Genomic DNA, 14,048 nt, shown 5'->3' with positions numbered 1-14,048 from the left:
CTGCACTGTTGTGGAGTGCTTATGACATCTAAGGATAGTGACCAAGTGGCAGGAAGGCTGTTAAATCATTGAAAGCTCAGTGGTGTTTTCTGTCCTGTAAAGGACTTCTCTGGAGAGAACACAGCGTGGACGCAAAATACAGTAATTTTCTAGATCCTTGAGAGTGCGCCCCACAATTCTTGTTTCACAAGGATACCTGAGATAAGAGACTAAAACATTTAAACTATGTGTGAAAGAAGCATAGCTCATCTTTTTGTTGCAGAGACATGCTTGTTCTGTCCTTGTTTTCTTAGATATGGGTGATTTTTCATAGAGAGCTTCTGAGTTCTCCTGTTTGTGCACTTGTGGCCCCAGTGGAAATTGGGTTTTGGAAGTTGATAGTGTGATGGACAAGACTTGGCTGGCCCTGGTATGATGCTGTATTCATAAAGGATTTGTCTTGCTGCTCTTCTGTGTCCTTTGTATTATAGTAGGAGTCCTAGTAAAATATCTGTATTGTATTTGAATATCTGTATATAGGCCTTGCCCTGATAAACCCCGGTTGTTTTTGATAGGCTGCAGCTGCAATGTCCTTAATTGGGCTGCAGCTGTAGCTAGTGAAGATAACTGGGATAAAAGGGGGTGGGTTGGCCAGTCAGGGAGAGCCTGGAGGGAGCCCTGACTAAGAAGCAGCAACAAGCAGGAGAAGAAGTCTGTGCTGTAAAGAACTGCCCCCAAGAAATATCACCAAGAAGGTACGGGACTCTAGAAATATGAAATACAAGATGATAACAACATTGTATGTGCATGTATGAACGCTTAAACAGCATGAGGATTTTGAACTCGTGGGCACCTGAGGTAGTTACAAAATGGAGAACTCTTAGCAGGATGGAATTGACTCAGGTACGGTTTCACTGATGACTTTCAGAATTGGTGTCTGTTGCCATCTTGATAAAACACAGGCTACAGGCTGCAGAGCTGCCTTTTCTGTGTCTTAGCCTAGTTCTGGTTCCTGTCCAATCTACAGGTTATCTCATGGCTCTCAGCAGTAAGTGTGGTTGTAATAGAGTTGAACTGCTAAAAGTCTTTCTGTAGCAACAGAAAGCACAGGGGAGCTGACTTGCTGACAGCATCACAGACACTTCTGGCAGAACATATGCAGGTGTCAGTGATGCTGGGAGTGTGAACTTGGCTGCTTGGAAGAGCCCTCTTGGTGTGTTGGAGGAGCTGAGGAAGTGAGCCAGGCCTCCCTGGCACTCAGCAGGATGAAGGGACACTCCTGGTGCTCAGAGTGTTAGCGTTTAAAAACACATAATCACAGAGCGATTATATGCAGTGATTTTTATTTAAGAGTTCTGGGAATCGGGGTATTACCCAAATCTGATTCCGACCATATATCCAAAATGATCATGTTTTTATACTCTATCGTTATATAACTTTCATGTTAATTATTAAACTTATATTGTTCTATTGTATACATAGATTTCAGCTAAGCTCAGCCCCCCTCTGAATTTCCAACATAGTTTCTCATTATTCTTCTTATGGTTATATAATAATTATATTTAATTACTAAACAATCATCACATTTGACAATTATATAATTTATCATGCTGCTTACGCAGGTGCAATTGATCTGGGAAAACACAAAGCTTAACATTTTAGATTCTATCTTTAACTTTTTCCAGGGCTCCACTATCAGGAGGAACACACAGCAGGGGCTCAGCACTGCGACCTGGGGGAAACAAGAAAAGGTGAGGGGTCAGCTCTAACATTTAGAGGCTGAGTCAGTCAGAAACACCTGCAGTGGAGAGAGGTGAGATTCTTGCTGCACAGAGCACGCTATTACAAGACTGTCTGTAAATATCACTGGCTAAGGAATAGTAATATAACAGTGTGTACTTGTTTTTAATTTTAAAAGAAGGAGAAAAACTGATGAAAATCCAGTAGTAGGGAATTAAAGGCAATTTAGGTGTCACAGGATGTTCACTTTTGTTTGAATAGCATGTGAAAGAGGGAATTTAAATGTCTTGCAACAGACAGATTAGTCTCACAGCCTTTGTGTGACTACTCATCAAACCTGGAATACGATTCCAGAGCTGTAAATGTAAATTGGCTCATGTTTTGATACCATATCTGGGGATAGTGCTATAGATTACCTGGGGTATTATTTTGTGATATTTGTATTGCAGTAGTGTATCTGAACATGTGAATATTTTGCAGCAGATGTATGAATTTGCACAGGAACCTGATAAGTCTTGAATATTTTATGTAACAGAATATATAAAAAACCACAGCAATATTGTCTCTTTCAACAAGTAATTTTAATAGTAATAAGAGATATTTCCACATATTCAGTGTTAATAAAAATGTACATTTTCAGAAGAACATAAGTTGTGCAAGAAGAACACTTGTGTGACATGAAGATATAGAATTTTTATGAAGCAGGTTGTGCACAGCAAACTGATGGGACAGTCTGTTTCACTTTGAGAAGAATTATGAGAGAGGAGAGAAGATACACAAGAAAAGAGGAAAACAGGCCGGGACCTTGTTATAATACTTTATGTAATGGCTCCCTGTTTATGCTTCAAATGGATGTTAAGCTGGACTCACCATAAAAACTCCCACATGGAGCCTTCTGTATGCAGATGTGGTGTAAACCAGGGACTGGCCTTTCCCCACAGCCCCCTTTAATACCCCAAATAATTGGCAGATTGAGAAGGTTTTCCTTATTTATTCAGATAGAGCTTTGAATAAAATGTCATTGCATTTTTACTTGCTTGAAATGTCATGCATTTTACTTTCCAATTTTCCCTTGCTATCTAAGGGCAGTTCCTTGGATAATGTAATTTCTTTATTAAAATGTATGAAAGAGTTGTTTACATCGAGGACTGTTTCATATTTCATCTAGTCTAGTTTGCAAATGTAAACAGGAACATTGAATCTTGCTTTTTTGTTTCCTATTTCATTGTTGTTGGAGCATCTCTTGAGATTCAAGTAAAATACTTTATGAAAATACCTGTGAGTTCCTAGCTAGTTATAGATTTAAACTACTTTTAAAAGCAGCTCAGCCAGGTTTTATCTGGATGGGAACAGCATAAAAGCAAAATGATTTAACAAAGATTCACTGAACTGCTTAATTTTGAGTAGCCTCTAAACATTCGTATTGTAGCCTTTTTTCATGAATTTGTTAATATAGCCAAGAGATTTCAGAGGATTGCATTTAAAAGCAATTGTTGCTTAATTGCCCAGACTTTTTGAGTGTTTAATCCTTATTGCTTAGCAGCATTCTCAGCTACTCTGTAACTACCATGGAAATCCTGCTTCCTCGTATTCTAGTTCTTCAGGAGAAATACCTGAGGTTTCTTCTGATGAGATCCAAGTGGAACCCAAACCTTGTTGTTTCCACGAGTGGGAACTGCAACTGTAAATCTGAAGTTTAAGAGTCAAAAGAATGCTAGACCACAGATTATCCCATTTCTGTGATTCGGGTATTTTGAAATGGTTTATTGTATAATGAATTGTTGCGCCAAGGTGCCATGAGTGGTTCGTAATGGTCAGTGTTGTAAGCAAAGCCACTAAACAATACACAATCATGGAAGGAAGAAGTAAGTTCATTACTGCAAATCAGCAAAGCTGAGGTGACTTCGCTGTGGAAAGCTTAAAAGAGACTTCAGCACAGCATGTGAAGGATGTTTGGAATTTTTTAAAACTTCCTTCCTAAAAGCCAAATGCTATGTCAGTGCATATGTCAGTGGGCATAATGGTACTAAGGAATTTATCTTGGTATTAAAGTACATATCTCATCACTAAGATGACAACAGAAAAGGAGATGGCTTCATGGCTCTCTTCAGTATGACCACAGCATTTAAGTCTTTGGATCACAATATCCCTAAACAAATCTACTGAACTTTTCACAGACCCGTATCTGGTATTTCTAACGTGGTAGCCTTGATGGAAGTGAAAACTGAAAAATACCAGACAGAATTTAGGATATCTGAAGCTACTACTATATGACTTTCTTGTGGACATGTGAGAAATAAAGGAGGCATTAGCACCCAGCTAAAGGTACATAAACTTTCTGAAGCTCAATGTGCCTTCAATTTTACATACTACACCCTGCTTTTATCAGCTTTATTTTGCATTACAGGGGCTGCTGATGGATCACTCATGAGATCTCTCCAGCCTACAGAGCAGTGTCTGAGGTGTGACATGAAAGCCAAAATGCTCTCAGCTGCTGTGGATCCATCCTTGGTGCTGTACAAGGCCTCTGAAGGGTGCCTGTAAATCTGTTTCCTTCAGCCTTCCTCATGGAGAAGGGAATGGTATTGCTGGCGCTCAGAACACAAAGGGTCTGCTCAGGCTGTGTCCTGACAGCCCAGACAAGGCACTGCATTTTAGACTTCATTGCTTTTGCACTTCATATTTCTTAGAGAGTATTTCAGGTGATTTGATGCCTCTTCTAGCTCTTGCCTGCAGGCCTTTTGCTATCACCAACCCTAAGTTTGTGGAAATAGCATAGGACTGAAAATAGTTAAAGCTTTATGAGAGCAAAAGGCTTTCCTGTATTTCAGCAGGGTGTAAAGAAAAATCTTCTGTGCAATGTCAAGGATTTCAGAATTTGGTATAAACCCAAAAGTTGTTTTACCAGGAGAAACACTAAAGAAATCTGCAGGATGAGTTTCTGACAGAAGAACATTCAGGTTTTATATTATTTTGACAGTGAGAACTGAAGGCTATGCAATAGGGAGCCATTTTTCATCAGCAAGAGTAAGCTTAATTTAAAATTGTGTTCATAAATGTCATAGTTTCAATCTTAAAGAATGCCTGTCAAAATGCATAGCAAAGTTAATTATAAGGAAATCACTGTACTACAAATTATAGTTTCTATTATTATAAATTTCTCAATAATTTCGGATTGCATAGAGGTATGTGAGAATCAACAAGTTTATTATAAAAATAGTTTACAAGGAAAAACCCATCAAAGACTGACTTTGAGGACAATCAAGTGGATATAATGTAAAATGCTGTAGAAGAACACATAGTGACAGTGTGTATATATTGTGCTATAAGGTTGTCATCAGTTTTGTCTCAAGTTCTTTCTGTCTGTCCCATTTTTCCTTCAATCATGTGCAAGAATGTTTTTTTTCATTGTCATGACAGTAAGAGTGAGCCTCATTGCATTAATACCATCATCTGAGCTGTAAATGCACAACAAACCATAGGAGTCAGTGTAAAACTGAGCTTTAAGCAAGTTTTATGGGTTTATTGGGAATTTCTGGAGCAATATTATTGAAGTATCTGCTGCAGTAGGTCTTCTGCAGTAAGACCATATTGAGGGAGGGGAAGCACATTGTCCTGATCGCTGAGATGTGATCCACCTGTCTTGTGCTAAAACTCAGAGGATCTTTGGACTTTCAGACACTGTAATGGGGTAGTATTAAATTGCTGCTGGTAGTAAAAGATAATGATTGCTTGCAGTGGGTTGACCAGAAGTTTTGAAAATTATAATCCAGGGTTACTATGTGAAAACTGATAAGTAGTTTAGCGTTTAAGTGTGGTTGAAGACAGTAGGGCCATGGATTTAAAGTACTTGTTATTTGAAACAGAAACCTTGACCTTGGAATTGCTTCTTGTAATTTTTTTTCTTTCTTCTCTCAGCCTTGATAGGCTTTTATTCTTATTTCAGAAACATAATAATTTACATCTTTAATTATAAGATTTTTTGTAGATTATGTTCTTTACTGATTTAGAAAAATAACTTTACAACAACATTCTGAGGCAATCTAAAAGCCTGGGTCTGCAGTGGCACGTGTATAATGATGTATATGGCACCAGTAAGAAATTTGCAGCCACTCTTTCAGTCCTTGTTATACTGTTGTATATTGATTATATACAACTTCCGAGCAGTGAAAAGGGATCACCGTAGCACAGTGCCTCACTGCATAAGGAAGGGCTTTGTTTACAGGGCCCTCAAGGAATGCTCCCATCCCTCAGGAGCCCCTGATCTCCTGGCATGTGATTTCCATTAGGTTATGTAAGCTGGCTTCAGGCCATGTTAGCCTACTTAGGGCAACTCCATCAGTGCTGCCGTGCTGGAGGGGGGAGAAAAACAACCCCACGTGCAGTTGGTCTGTTTATTCTTTTCTCCTTTGCTTGGAATTGAGTGGTGTGTGACAGGGCGACATAACTCAGGCTGGAGGTCTGCGTGGCTTGCTGTGTTCTGTGTGGGACTTGGCCTCCAAGGGGAAATCAACAGTCATGAAACGGGGAATTATGGAAAACCTTGCAAAGGAGGGCTTTCATCCTGACTCCTGTTAAACTGATGCTGCCTTGCAAACTAGAATCTTAGAAATTTTAATTGTCTACCAGTGGAAAAGACTGAACGTTATCTCCTGTTGTAACTTGAATGTTTCCCTCTTCTCTGTGAAAATTCTGTTTTGTGGAACCTTACAAAACCATGATATGTGAGTAACCCAACTGAATTTTGGGCTGGCCATATGAGCACTTTGAGATAATCTGCTGTGTCTAAACTGAAAGAATAATAAAGGGAAGCAAGGATGGTAAAATGTCATTTGTGATAGAAGGGATGTCTGGTGTTTCCCAATTTGTCCTAGTGAACTGCAAAGGAAAAATATGTAATAAAATATTTGACATAAAATATAGTAGCGTTAAGCACCTGAGTTTGAGAAGGCGCCTAAATTAAAATTATAGAGCATAAGAAGTGGTCATTGACATCTGCCAATAAAGTAATTGTATTACTGAGTTTTTAGCCAGACATAGGATATGCAAAGATTTGGGAGACAACAGCCTACATGTTGGGCATCCATTGATTTTTAGCAGCCTTTAGCGTTCCAAAGAAATGGGCTTTGCTGTTTCAGCTTTCCCACAAAATCTTTATCTAATTGGCAGACTTCTCCAAGAGAACAACGTTGCCAGGAAGACAATGATGGCATGCCCAGAGTCATTGAGCAGAACTACCTGGTGATTACTGGAGACACTGACACAATTCTTCAGTTTCCCTGCCGGCTCCTGGGCTCCAGACACAACCTGATTAGTGCTGCCAAATGCTTTTTGCTGCTGCTCAGCAGATCTGTCAAAAGCAGCAGAAACACAAGCCATTTTATTTGTATATGCTGAAGGCTTGCTTTCCTGAAAGATTCTGCACTGCATTTTGGGCAGAGATTTTAGATCTAAGACCAGCATGAGCTGTGAGATGCAAAGCTGTGTTTCGTGTCAGGTACAAACAAGTGATGTATGTATTTGTGAATGGGAAATGTGTGGATACCAACAATGGGAGAGCTGTGAATTCTAATAATAACTGAGGAAAATAAAGCATGGAAAAAGGCCTTTGAACCTATCTTTTGTTTGCAATTAACCCTGGTTGATTTAGGAGCATTGGAATTAAGGCGTTAAAGAAGTTGCTTTTTGCTTGCATTTAATCCATAAAAAGCTCTGCAATAATAACCTTTTGAAGTGTAATTTTAGAATATCACTTGTATCCTTGAAACTATAACTTTGGAATATATATATAAAGGAAATATGCTTAACTCACACCTTATTGAAACAGAGAAAAGCAGCTTGAGAAAGGAAGATGAACATCACCTCAAGGGTTTATGGTTCCGACCAAAGGGAAGCTGGACATCACTGTTATGAGATTTATAGTCTCTGTAATTAAAAGGTGGACACACATCTGGGGAGCTGGACCCCTCCAGATGGGATTGGTCTTCTTTTGGAAACTGGACCGTCACCATCTGGGGATACTTCTTTGAGATACATCCTGAGACATTAAAATCACAATAGTGTATAGAATTGTGATGTAATAATTTGGAATAGAAATTGCTGATGAGTAAAAGATTGGAAATAGAAACTGCTGAAAAAAACTGATGGGTACCCCTATAAATACCTGTAACCATCAATTATCGGTGTGCAGTTGGAGGGAAAACTTCCCCCACTGTACCCAGCGCTGTATTGCTCACACTTTACCATATTAAATAATAAATTGATTGCTGCTTGAATATTGGCCTAGTCAAGCTTCTCATTTATAACATTGCCAAACAAGGAATCATGGGAAGTTGTGCCAGCTTCTCGCTCTGTCTCAAACCACAGTGTCTTCCCATGGCATTCCTGCCCTGTCCTCACTATGGCTGCCTCCCACAGTGATGGAGAGGAGGCATTCTTGAGCATGCAGTCAGATAGGGGATATTATAGAAATCTATGACAGACTAAACATTGTCCCCAGAAAATGGGTCAGAGCAAAACTGCAGCAGTGAATATACAAAAGTGTTAATTCTCCCAGGAGGATTTTTGCCTTGTTCCTAATCTTTGGTTTATAAAAAGATCTTTGAAACTTTCTTCACACTGGTGAAAAATTGCATTGACCCCAAAATAGTTATTAATTTGTGTAGATTTATTCATGTGGTTGAGTCATTGCAGCCAGGGGATCTTAACTAGTTCTGGTTGCATTGAAATTTATAATGAACTTCAAAAGAATTACAGTGACTATTGATTTTCAGCCATTACATTTACAGAAAACTGTAACTATGGGAATCACTATGTTTACAAATTGTTAGGCAGAAATGTTTGCTCAAACAAGTAAAAGGCAAATAAAGGGGATGGTGATGACCTGTAGTTTCCTAAGGTAAAACATAAAGGAGTCCCAGGAGATGCAATTACTAGGTGAACTCCCAGTTTTGTCTTGTGATCTTCCTGATTTTCACTACTGTTTCATTAAGTATGATCACTAGGGGAAGAGGGGCTCTTTGTTAACAGGGGAATTTAAGGCAGGGCTTACTCAGAACGTGCTTAAAATCAGGTCCCTTTATAATAGTAGTATTAATGTAATAAGCCATGCCTTATGTTATCTACTCAGTTTGTTACACACCTTCTTGTTAATGTTCAGCTTTTATGTGCTTCTAAAGATGGAAGATAACAAAGCGATATTTAACCATGAGTCTCATCTAGCATTTGCTAGACAGGGGTGAATTGCTGCTCTTTGATTTACTCCCCTCCATTTTCACAGACCAAACAAATATTTTTCCTTGGCTTCTGAAAAATCTCCTATTTAATTCTATATGGCAGCAATGCTGGGAGAAGTTCTGTTTACAATGATATAGAGTATAGGCATATTGCCAAATGTCTATTGAGGTTGCTGGCATGGGATTTACCCATTTCAAATAACTAGGGCAAGGAAGTTCACTCAAAAACTTTCTTGTATATTTTTAGTCTGTTATTGCTGGTAATATATGCCTTAGAGGGAAAAGTCTTAAGGGTGAGAAATCTATTTTCAAAGATGATGCAATTTCGTTGCATAATTTAAATTTCTTAAGAGATAAACTGCTTCATGAGAAACAAAACCAAAAAACTGATAGAAAAATACCCTCAAACACATGTAATATACTCCTGGAATATATCAAGTTTGTTAAAACCAGCTTCTTCATGTTGATTAGAGACCAAGGTATCATAAAAGGAGTAAAAGCTGTATTTTGACTCCGTCCAGAAGTCCTCACTCTGGTATTGGAAAGCTGACCATGTAATTTAGACAAGTGTGAAGGCTTAGTCTTTTGAATGTTCTTGTGCCTTGGCCCTGCTGTGGGCAAGGAGTGAGGTAAAAGTCTCAAGTAGAATGTTTGATTCCATTTAACTCTACTGTTGTGTCCAGATTGCACTGTTATGCCCCAAGCCTTGTTGACAAAAATTAAACACACCTTATTACTATAAAATAATTTATTGCTTGTGTAATAGAAACCTTCACAGTCTAATCAAAGAATCATTATTAGTCCACATCCATTTACTGCAGGAAAAACAGAGGAAATCAATGCTGCATACAGAACTATATCCCAGTAATTAATAACACAGGTAAAGCTGTTGCATACACACAGTACTAACTAGTTTCAATCCCTTTTCCTGGTGTTATTCTCATAATTCCTTGCTCCTTTGAATACTAAAATAAAAAGCTTCAGTCAGATATTTGAGGGTAGGGATGATGTACTCCTTTGCCCTGGAGGATATTAGGTTGATGGTATTTTTTAATTCTTTCTCTTTTTGCTTTTTTGTCCCTTTTAATTTACATGGTAGGAAAACTACATATGGGGTACAAAATAAGAGTTTTTAAAGCAGATCCCTTCATCTGTTAACTTTTCTGCCTGCTGGATTTCTTGCCTCCTGTTCAAACAAACATGCTTTATTTTCTCCCTGGGAAATCAGAGACTGTGTCATGTTGGGATCTTTCTCCATGACTTTCTTGCTTGGAATAGATTCCCTTTCTGTGTCAGGGGCAAACATCAATGGTAAGTAGAGCAGAAGCCTCCAGGAGCAGAGAGATTTGTGTGCTGTAACTTTCCTTGATACTTATTCAAGAAAACCTAGGAAGAAAGTTTATGATGAGACTGTGTTTTAATTTTTCTAGTGACAATCCTTTTTATGGTGGAACACTTCCTTTTGTTGATTGAAAGAGTATCAGCAGAGTTGTGAGCATTGGGTGCCACGTCTTCATGGTTCTGGAGAATCTGTGAATCTTGAAGCACTGGCTGGGCTCAGATGTCAGGCTGTCTGTCTGCTGCTGTTAGAATGGGAATTTCCTGCAACTCTAAGAGAAAAAAGTCTGTCAGGGAAGGCAAGAGAGGACATGTTTTAATCGTTAAAATGGCATCAGTAGAGGTGTGAGAAATGACTGCTCGCCTTTTAAAATTTTATTAAACTTTAACAAAAACTACAACAAAGGACTAAATAATGAAAAATTACAGCACCGGGAGCCCCCCGTGACTACCATGTGGCTCATCTTCAAAATGGATGCTCCCCCTTTTATATCTCTAGCCCCTCCAGAGTCCTGTCAGTTGACTCCTTCCTTGCTGTCCAGGGGTGGAGATCACTTTCTTACACCTTGCTTGGAGGTCAGGTGTTACTATAATAACAAGCCAACCCTCCCAAATGCCTCGAACACCAAGGCCATCCCACAATAACAATGCAGCGGGAGGACGTTGCAGTAACATAACTATACATCTACAAAACTTCTCTTAACATATAGGTAATGTTCACCCCTTAATTGTGAGAGCCAACCATCTCATTACTCATCTATAACAACCCCCTCTTTTTCTTTTTATAAGTCATTTGGCTCAAACAATTAACTCTTATTTTCAATTCTGATCATTTAATCTTCTCAAAATAAAAAATTTTGAAAGAATCATGCTAGCATCTTTTGATATGGGTGGGGACAGAGGGAACAGAAAAAAAATCTCAAGTTCTCCTTAGGTCCACTTATTGATGAATTGGTTGGACAGACATAGAAAGGAATCACAGAGGTCCAGTATGGCTTTTTACTTCCATCTACCATGCCTATGGGGTTGCTATCCATAGCACATGTATCTTAGTGGTGAGTACATAGGCCAATTTGGTTTTGCCCTCTAGTCCTTGTTAATTGCACCTGTATTGTGTGTTGAAGAGAAAAGACAGCTGAGGAATGGTAGAGGTCTGGTACGGCCTTTTTGCCCCCACCTTACCATGTCCATGGGGATTCCTGCCTGCAGCAGGGCTATGGAATCTTCTCAGTGGTGAACACAGGGACCAACCTGGTCTTGCCCTCTATTTCTTGTCTTCCTAAGCACCTCTTGAGGTTCTCTGTGTACCTCGGTGTACCTCCCCTCAACAGATGCTTGCAATCTCCATCTATTAAAGAAGGACAATTACATCAATAACAGGTACAGTTCAAACTCCCAAAGTATTACTTAAAACAGTACTCCAGCTGTCTGGTGGGAGTTGATTCTATCTTTTTCTTCTTCAGACTTCTTGGTGCTTCTTTGGTTATCTCTCCCTCTCTGCTTGAGATTCAATGGTTGGCAGTACCTGGAAGGGACTGCCCCACTGAGGGGTTGGAAGCTGGTCTTTCCATTATTTAATCAGTACATTATCTCTAGGGTTAATATTATAAATTAATGCTTTTCAACCCTTCCCCTTTTCCACCCACTACCTGTAAATATTTTGACTCTTCCCACGCCCCCTTTCAATTCTATAAACACAAGTTGTTTGTTCTTAACTCCTGTGCTCACCAAAAATTTTAGTTCTTGTCTCCAGGACTTATTTTGTTAAAGGTTTCTGATGAAATTTTGTCCCCAGGAGGCAGAGTCTTTGACATCTCTCGTCCTCTACCACCCCTCTTTGCTCATTCTTAAAAACCTTCAGGTCCCCTTCCCTTTGGGGGCAATTTCTCTTGAGGTGTCCATTTTCTTTACAATAAAAACAAATTTTTCCTTTTCTAGTGGCATTTAACATTACTCTGTCCTTTTCCTTTGTTTTCTCTTCATCTCTCCGGATGTATACTTTCTGTGCTTCTCTTAAGAGATCCTCCAATTCCCTTTGTTGCCAATTGTCTAATTTCTCTAATTTTCTCAGTATATCTAGCCATGCATGGGTGACAAAATATGTCTTTAGTAAGATCTGTCTGGCTACTGTTTCCAGGTTAATACCTGAATATTATTTCATATTTTTCCTCAATTTTTCTAGCCATTCTGGTAGAGTTTCCTCTCTCTTTTGTTGTTCATCAAATGCTTTATGAGTATTTTGACCCCGTGGAGCCACTTTTGATACCCCTTATAATTAATGCTCTATATTACATTGTATGTGTGTTAAGAGAAGTTTTGTAGATGTATAGTGTTATAAATGAGAAGCTTGACTAGGCCAATATTCAAGCAGCAATCAATTTATTATTTAATATGGTAAAGTATGAGTAATACAGCGCTGGGTACACTGGGGGATGTTTTCCCTCAAACTGCACACCGATAGTTGAAGGTTACAGGTATTTATAAGGGTACACATAAGCTTTCTCAGCAGTTTCTATTTCCAATTTTTTTACTCATCAGCAATTTTTATTCCAAATTATTACATCACAATTCTATACACTATTGTGATTATAATTTCTCAGGATGTATCTCAAAGGAGTATCCCCAGATGGTGACGGTCCAGTTTCCGAAAGAAGAAAGACGAATCCCATCGGGTGGGGTCCAGCTCCCCAGATGTGGGTCCACCTTTTAATTGCAGAGACTACAAATCTCATAACAGTGATGTCCAGCTTCCCTTTGGTCGAAACCACAAACCCTTGAGGTGATGTTCATCTTCCTTTCTCAAGCTGTTTTTCTCTGCTTGAATAAGGTGTGAGATAGGCATATTTCCTTTATATATATTCCAAAGTTATAATTTCAAGGATACAAGTAATAGTCTAAAATTATACTTCAAAAGGTTATTATTGCAGAGCTTTTTTTGGATTAAATGTAAGCAAAAAGCAACATCCTTAGCACCTTAATTCCAATGTTCCTAAATCAAGCAGGGTTAATTGCAAACAAAAGATAGATTCAAAGGCCTTTTTCCATGCTTTATTTTCGTCAGTTATTATTAGAATTCGCAACTATCCCATTGTTGGGGTCCACACATTTTCCATTCACAAATACACACGTCGCCTGTTTGTACCTGATACGAAACACAGCTTTGCATCTTACACCTCTTTCTTTAGCTTAAAAGGCTAATGCTGGTTCATAGCTTCTTAAGATTAGGATGAGATTAGAGAGGATCAGCTTTCAAAGTTAGCGAGTGAGGTGGATTCTACTGCAATTGGTATGAAGCTGTGGTTAGCTCCGCAGATTTCCTGCTAAAAGCACTGAAACGCACTTAAATGACTTTCAGTGCTTTTGGCAGGAGTCCCCGGGGGCAGGTAAAAGGTGGGTCTGGGCAGTGAGGAGCAGGTGGGAACCATGCTGCAAGGGTCGGTGTGGGGGAATAGGCTTCTGAAGGGGAATCCCCTTCCCTGAGCTCCCCATGGGCTCAAAGTGGACTCTCTTGTCAGCAAAAGTGATTAAAATTCAAATTCTTCCTTTTTTAAAAAATTCTGAAATTATTCTTGTTTTTTCCAAACAATCTGGATGCTCCATAGGAGACATGTATGTTGGGTGGTTTACAGGTGGCTGCATGTCATGTGACAGAAGGCATTTCTTCTCAACTTGAACACAGTTTAGCTGTTCTCAGTATCCATATAATAAACAGATTTTTCCTAAAAATGCACATTAACATGTTGTGGAAACTCTCTC

General features: G+C 39.0%; 1 long non-coding RNA gene across 2 annotated transcripts; it reads left to right on the top strand.

Annotated features, from left to right (window-relative positions):
• Positions 1-651: 651 nt before the first annotated feature.
• On the top strand, positions 652-5,444 carry LOC135449647 (uncharacterized). 2 transcript variants are annotated; one of them, XR_010440807.1, is made up of 3 exons: positions 652-734; positions 1,665-1,792; positions 4,127-5,444. It is a non-coding gene; the product is annotated as an uncharacterized LOC135449647 (long non-coding RNA). The 2 variants fall into 2 exon arrangements; XR_010440806.1 differs by lacking the exon at positions 4,127-5,444 and adding an exon at positions 2,360-2,860.
• Positions 5,445-14,048: the final 8,604 nt, after the last annotated feature.

The sequence above is a fragment of the Zonotrichia leucophrys genome, chromosome 6 (genome assembly GCF_028769735.1).
Source record: "Zonotrichia leucophrys gambelii isolate GWCS_2022_RI chromosome 6, RI_Zleu_2.0, whole genome shotgun sequence".
Classification (NCBI taxonomy): domain Eukaryota; kingdom Metazoa; phylum Chordata; class Aves; order Passeriformes; family Passerellidae; genus Zonotrichia; species Zonotrichia leucophrys.
The sequence above is the reverse complement of the archived record's forward strand: the minus strand, read 5'-3'. Positions and strand labels throughout refer to the sequence as shown.